Genomic DNA, 7,722 nt, shown 5'->3' on the forward strand with positions numbered 1-7,722 from the left:
CCCTAGTTTCAACATGCAATATGAAACAATGACATGATCCTAACATGAACATGCCATCAGTCAACATGATTCTAGCATTCATCACTCAACATGAACATGATTCTAGCATGAACACAGCTACTAGCATGTAGCACAAATCTAGCATGTAGTAGGACTCGGACTAGCATGATTCTAGGATTCTAGCATGAACATGAATCTAGCATGTAACACAACTACTAGCATTCTAGCATGAACACAAGCAGTAGCACGCACACTGTACAAAACAAGAAAAGATCAGTCCGATTGGATTCGATTGGGATCGCATCCAATCGGATCTGCTAGAATCCTATAAATCCTAGCACATGCCTAAGAAATTAACCACAAATCTACATCTAGGAGCAAGATTTGAGGGGATATGACTCACCGGAGCACGTGCTGAACGCCATGCCGGGGGTCAAGAAGGACTGCCCGCCGACCGGAGAAAACGCCGAACCCCCGAGCCCAATGGTGTCCCAAGAAGGGGCGGCTCCGTCAACGGCGCTGGCGCCGAGCCCAGGACCATGAGGTTCGGAATCGGCGGCGGAGCAGGAGCGACCGACACCGCATTGGCGGGCGCTCGTGGAGGCTGGCAGCAAATGGGGGACCGCGCCCGCAGCGTCGACGCCAGGTCGCAGCCCGAGTTCTGGAGCCCGGCCAGCCAGCGCTCTTGGATGCTGGCGATGCGCTGGTTGACCGGGGTCGGAGGGTGGCGCGGCGGTGGGCGTGGCGGAGCCATTGGAGTAGAGGAGAGGGAGGGGCGGTGAGGAAGAGAGAGGAAGCGGTGAGAACATTGTGCCTGGGCGGTGACACGAGAGTGGGGGCGAGTAATGAGACGTCACCTCCGTCTCCCGCTCTGCCCAAGGCGTGCAACTGTCCCGCACGCGTGGCCGCGCCCGGCCAGGCTCGTGAGAAACTGCCGATTCGGCAGTTTCCGCCGGGCCAGGCTGCGGGCTGCTTTGAGGTTCGTGCGGGCCTCAAACCGCATGCAGCTCAGCCAACCAAACAGGCCGCGCACATCCCGCGCGGGTCTGGTTGGGCTGCATGCGGGCAACCAAACACGCCCTGGATGTATGGATGGATGTGGACCGCCGTCGATCTCCAGCGTCCAGCCTTCGGTAACCCCGTGATAGGCTTTTGGGCGATTCTACCAGAATCGCCCCCCTCCCCAGCTTCTCACAGAATCGCCACTCCATATATTTTTTACAATCCTACCTAATTAGACCTTAACTAGATAGGATTGTAAAAAATATATGGAGTGACGATTCTCGAAGAAGCTGGGAAGGGGGGCGATTCTAGGAGAATCGCCGAAAAGAACTGGCCCGAATCCTTCAGCCACCGATGTCCCCGATTGAAATGGAACTCCAACCAGCCACATCTGACCAGCAAGTGCAAGTGGTGGACACGCTTGTCTGATTCCAAACGATCGAGATATATATATTGTTGATGCGACGATCAGTCTGTCTTCAACATCTTTACCTACTAATAAAGCGGCTATCGCTTCTGGTCGTCCGTCATTAAAATTACCCTTCAAGGTGGTAAAAATTACCCACCAATGCCACCCGTAAGTGGAAAACGATTCAAGTTTTCGGACTAAAAATCGCCACCTCATTCGCTGATTTATAGGGGCGCGACGAGTAGAAGTGGCAGAACAACAAGCAGCAGGGTGGTTGGCCGATCGTTTCTCCACCGAGGAGGGCAGGGTTCGATCCCCAGCTTGCACAAATTTAATCTTTCTTTTCTCATCCATGTATGCGTTCATGGGCCGGCCCATGGCTTTACTCCCCTGTTTCTTCTCATTTTACTTATTTGTCTTTTCTGTTTTCTTTCTTTTTTAAATTAATTCGGGTTTTAATATTCTAAAAGCTGCGAGTTTTAAAAAAAATGTTTGAAAAATCATAAAATATATGCGAATTTAGAAAATCATAAAATTTTTGCAGATTCAAAAAATGTTGGTGGTTTTGCAAAACTGTTCGCAAAGTTGTACAAAAATCACAATTTGGAAAACTGGTTGGGAAATAAAATCATGTTCATGATTTTGAAAAAATGATCATGTATTCAAAACATATTTGGGAATCCGAAAAACAATTCCATGGCATTTTAGAAAATGTTCACAAAAATAAAAATAAAACATTTGATTTTTAAAAATTTGTTGCCCAATCTAAAAATATCATCAATTCAAAAAATGGTTGTTGAGTCAAAAAATGTTAATGAGTTTGAAACCGGTTCATACATCTAAATTTTTTTGTAATCAAAACTAATGTTCATGATGTTTTTTGAGAAAATAAAAAATTTCAAAAAAAATGTTTGTCGATTTGGAAAATTGTTCATTGATTCAAAAGTATTTTATGTCTAGAATTCGATTAGTTTTTGGAAAGTCTTTATATATCTTGGTGTTGAGAGTAGTTCGTGGTATGAGATTTATTTTTAAAGTTTTAAACGTTCCCTTGTGCAACATAATGACAAGTGTGGCATGCACTGGCAAACTCATAGCTTTGGGATTTACCGCGTCGAATGCATTGTGATCACGTGCACATCGCGACCATCATCGGCTAGGATGAGGACATAAAATGACAACATGGTGAGCCACTGTGTTAAAATAGAGTACACTCATATATCAGGATATTATGTCATACTCCCTCTGTTCCGAATTACTTGCCACAGAAATAGATGTATCTAAAACTAAAAAATTTCTAAATACATCCATTTCTATGACAAGTAATTCCGAACGGAGGGAGTACTTATTTTGTTAGCCATAATTTTTTGTCTCCCGTTGCAACGCACGGGCATATTTGCTAGTATTGCTAACGAAGGTTTGAGCAACATTAACAGTCACCCTAAGGACCCTTCAAAAAAAAAAAAAAGTCACCCTAAGGCCACGTTTGGTTGCAAGGTATCCCGCGGCGATCCCCGCTGTTTCCCCGGTTCGGAGAACCACGACCTTATCCTTCGAGGGTTAACCCTGCCGGACCCATGACCTTACCACGGGAAGGAAAGCTACAACCCGACAGGTCGGGGAGGAAAGCCACGGCTCCAGCGGTAGACGAGCGAACAACGCGCTGTCGTCCAAGATCCGCCGCCGCCGCCTCCTCCGCCTCCGAGCTCCTTCCGCCGATGGCAGAAGCGAGGTGTTCATGATCCAATGTCCTCCCCTCCAGCGACGGCTACTAACCGCGGCCGTCACCGTCCTCCTTCCCCGGATCTCCCCTCCACCTCGAAGCTTCGACCCCCTCTAGCGACCATGACGGCGACAGTTCTTTGGTCATTTTCTACCTCCTCCGGTCAAGGTTAGCCCCCTCCTCCTTCTCCCCCCTTGGCAACCTCTGTCTTTCTTGAATTCATGCCTTCACCGTCACTGATGAACTTGAACATCCATATCCAGGAAGTGAGCACCGCCTTGTTCTCTCAAATCATTCCCACCATTGCCAATCACCGGTGAGCACCTAGATCACTACACAATATTTGGTTGCTGATGTTTTAGTGGCTGTCCGGAAGAACTACACAATGCTAGATCCAGGAATGTTTTATTTGCTTATACAAACTACTTGTCCAGAAGGAGGTAGGATTCATACGTCAGTGTTGGATATTAGAAAATGAAAGAAATGTAAGCAATGCTTAGTAGTTTAGAAGAAACAGAAAATGATCGTTATATTTTTCTACTGATGTTGTTTTAAACAAGTTTCATATGCATTGGTCAATAGTAGGTCTTCCGTAGTGCGTAGGGAACTGAAATATATATCAGATCAATGTTTCATATGCATTGATTTTGTTTCTTTTTCAGTTCTCCTAGGTTTCTTGACGTTGTTTCATATGAAACAATGCATTGTTTCATATATAATACTTATCGTTGATGACAAACTATTTCTTATGAAACATTTGTAGTATTGTTGTTTCATTTGCTTTTTATGGAAGTGCATACTTAATCAGTTCTTCTCAACTATGAATGTATTATGTCATTGAAATCTAAATCCATAAGCCAACTTTCAGATTATTTGTTGCTTCAACTGAAAGGTGTAGCTGCTAATTTTTTTATGTTCTTAAGAACTTTATTTCATTACTGCAATCAAGACTAGTTTTGACCCTTTTTGATCTCCTTGTACAGACTAGTTTTAACCCTTTTTTGCGAGATGACCGTTTACATGATGAATCTTTTGCTGCTGGTTTTAGTTGAAATTAGTTTACTTAGTTTTGTTGGGACCAAGCCTAGTAGCTAATGCACTTCCATCTTTGTGGTTAGTTTTATTGGGAGCAAGCCTAGTAGCTAATGCACCTCCTCTTCTTGTGTTCTTCATTTATTATGTGTTCTTTTCTTCCTTCAACCAAAGTTTCATCATGACGACCCGGTGTTTGTCTTCCTCTTCCTTCAACCAAAGTTTGTCCCCTCCTCCTGCTCTCCCCTAGATGTTATGTGATGCTATATTCCGGATCTTCCAAGAAACGTTTCTATCTTATTTTGTACACTAAGATCTAGAGCAGTTGTGTTCTTGGCCCTTCATCCATGAAGAATTTTTGAAGGTTGTCGCCTGAAATAATCTGTAGCCCTAGCCCTATACCATGTATGTCAGTTTTCTTGGAAATATGCATCCAGTTGTGTGCTGATTAGATAGTCATCTATGCACATGTGGGCAAATGAGGTATATATGGATCTTGTGCTGATTAGATATATGCATCTGGGTGTTGATCTTAATGTTGCCACTCCTAGGAAACTGGCATGACAGTGTATATTATTCTGAATATTATACAATTGAAAAGCTTCGAGGACTATTTTCAAGCTGGTTTCAGTGTAACATTCTTTTCTTGCCAAATGATGGCTTTCATGCCGTGGTCGTCTAGGAATCAAAGGTGCTGGAGTCGAAGCAAGCAGAGAGAGAGAGGCCGTGCAACACTCTTACATTAATCAATCTGGGCTAACTAACTCAACGCTAGTCCTACAAAGTAGGCACGTACATACAGCCCGAACACACATTCGCTAACAAAAGGGAACAATATTTTATTTATTAGAACATAAATAAGTCTGTCTTATTATGTTTGCATCTATTTCTTTGAGAACCATGCATATGTGATTATATATAGTTTAAAATGTGATATTGTATAGTAACTATATTGTTCTTTTTTGATTTGCAGGTTTCCTAAAGCTAACCAATGAAAATGTTCAAAGAAGTTGATGGTGGAAGTTTCAGTAGAGTGATTATTCCAGTGACAATGCATTTCAGCATGGATCAGTCACATATGCACATCTTTTTAATGGAACTAAATGTGTCGTTCCCCTCCTTGGAGGCGTCGGTATGGACTGATCCTCTCACTTCCCCTGCCCCTAGGTCTCCCGGGCGAAAGCCCTAACTTTGTTGGGCGGCGGCGGTGCTCTCGACGCTGTTCCCTTCTTGAAGGCTCCGCTTTGTGAGCCTTTGTGGTCTGCTGGCGTTTGTGGGTGGTGGGCGGCAGCGACGGTGTGGCCCTCTTGTCCTAACGGTGTGGCCCTCTTGTCCTAGCGACGGTGCAGCCTTTGTGGTCTGCTGGCGTTTGTGAGCCTTCGGTGTTGGATGTGTGCAGCAGCGATGTTCTGCTCAAGGAGAGCCTCCGGCGTCTTGTTGGGGATGCACTGACCTTCTCTATGTGGCCATCTTCCGGCGGCATCCGTCTCATCTTGCGACGGTGCGGCGCCTTCGATCCAGGCAAGCAGGTAGTGGCCTTCTTCGAAGATGGTGTACCTGATGTGTCGTGTCGAGGCCCGTAGGTGCATGGTGACAGCATATGCCCCGCTGGTGTCGGCCCCTCTCTCCTCCGAGCCAGTGTGATATTGTTCTTGGTGCAGCATTCTTGGAGAAGGTCCTTGGTGTCTTCGGCTTCGTTCTCTTTTGATCATCTTCAGTTTCCGTAGCGTGTGAGTAGTAGTTTGGTGTTGTCCATCGTTTATGTATCTTACCGCCGTGTTGTTCTTTCTTTTGCATGAGGGCGTTTGCTTGTAATCTGCCAGTTGATGGCTTTGTTAATTCAAAATCGGGCTAGGCTCGAGCCCCATCTCAGGCTCGGCTGATGCCTTTTGTCTAAAAAATGTTAAACAACAATTAGCACACCAGAATTTATCCTCGGTGTTATGTTATTTATGGTCAGCATGTGTGATGTGGACTGAAGTATTTTTTACTGATGATGTGTGTTTCATATTTCCTGGTTTATCCTTGAAATTACAGAATTATTCTCCATTGTTCTGTTATTTCTGAATTTTTGCATGGAAATTAGAAATTTACTTACTTCCGTACTGCTATGATGATTCTGTAAGAAAAAAAACAAAAAAAGGAATTAGTTTTCATGGTTTTTGAATACTACTTTTCTTTTCTAAGAAATTTGGCACTTCCCTGAGGTGATTCCCTCCCCTCCCCCTTGTCTCCAAACTCCCCCGGTGGCGGGAGAGGATTTCCTATGACCATGGAAAGTCCCCCTCGTGGGATTACTACCCTGGAATATTTTCACTTTGCAACCAAATGAGGCCAATAGGCTAGAAATTTCCTTGCAGTTTACCAAGAAACATCTTTTTCTTTCATGGTAATACGTGTCTGGAACAAAGATTAAGTTACAAGCCATGTAAACGCTGATCTGACAAAATAGTAAAATTTCAGCCTTTACACAAAGGACCATCAGCCAAGAAGGCAAATTATAATCAAGACCGAAGAATCCCCTAAACTTGACAACAACGCTCATCACCTCCCGCACTACCGCGACAACCACCAAAATATAATGTGATTGATAACCTCTTCACCTAAGTTTGGCGTGACTCCATTGCTATGCAGTTCTTTGAACCTCCAAGGTAGCTTATCAAGGGTGAAACCATTGACATTGAAAGAATTTGTCCGGGGCAGCATTTCGGACACGCCAGCGAACTCCTGATCTGACAGCCCCGTTCGACAATGATGTCGGAGGAGGAAAACATACCCATTAGCAACCAACCACGAACCCGGCACATGATCCATTGCTTTCCAGTTGTCGTTGAAGCAGGCCACTATCTGCTTTCGCTCTTGCACTACCTCCTGAGCTCCACGCCGACGCTTAGAGTAGATGTCGCAACAGGGAGCCCCAGAATTCAAGTCCACCATAGGGGCCGTCCCTACCACACCATCTCTACTTGAACAAACTAGCAACCAAATCTAGCACCCACCAATGAGGGGAAGGATCTAAAGCTTTATTATTCGGCGGCGCCGCCACCATTGCCGAAGCCATGACGTCCATTGACAACAAAAAAACTAAGATAATAAGCCCCTAAAACCTAAGGATGCCCATAAGTCCCGAACGTTCGGGATTTAACCATGGCAAATCGAACATTTTTTGTGGAAATGTATATTTATTGATCATGAAAAATTTAGTTGGTAAGCATGACAAGTCTGCCCTCAGTTTTTTTTTGCCAGAAAATTAACATGCTTGCCAACTAAAGTTGCCATCCTCGCGAATTGTCATAAAAACGTTCGATTTGTCATGGTCAAAAATCTGGCGTTTGGATTTTATCATTTTCGAAACCTAAAGCTACACGATCCGTGCACGTGGGTTCCGTTGACCCCCCTCACCATGAACGTCCGAGAGGTCATCGACGGAGGGGAGCCGCTGTAGGACGACGCTGAAAGACGGTTCCCCTCATAACCCAAGTCGCCCTAGCCATCACCAGAGGTTTAGGTTTTCGAGGAAAAGTTTATCATGTGTATTCATGTTGTGTATATTTGT

At 44.7% G+C, this 7,722-nt stretch overlaps 1 long non-coding RNA gene across 1 annotated transcript; it reads left to right on the forward strand.

Moving 5' to 3' along the window:
* Positions 1–2,948: 2,948 nt before the first annotated feature.
* On the forward strand, positions 2,949–6,146 carry LOC119301681. The gene is made up of 3 exons (XR_005147143.1): positions 2,949–3,302; positions 3,398–3,450; positions 5,140–6,146. It is a non-coding gene; the product is annotated as an uncharacterized LOC119301681 (long non-coding RNA).
* Positions 6,147–7,722: the final 1,576 nt, after the last annotated feature.

This window comes from Triticum dicoccoides, chromosome 5A (genome assembly GCF_002162155.2).
Source record: "Triticum dicoccoides isolate Atlit2015 ecotype Zavitan chromosome 5A, WEW_v2.0, whole genome shotgun sequence".
NCBI lineage: Eukaryota > Viridiplantae > Streptophyta > Magnoliopsida > Poales > Poaceae > Triticum > Triticum dicoccoides.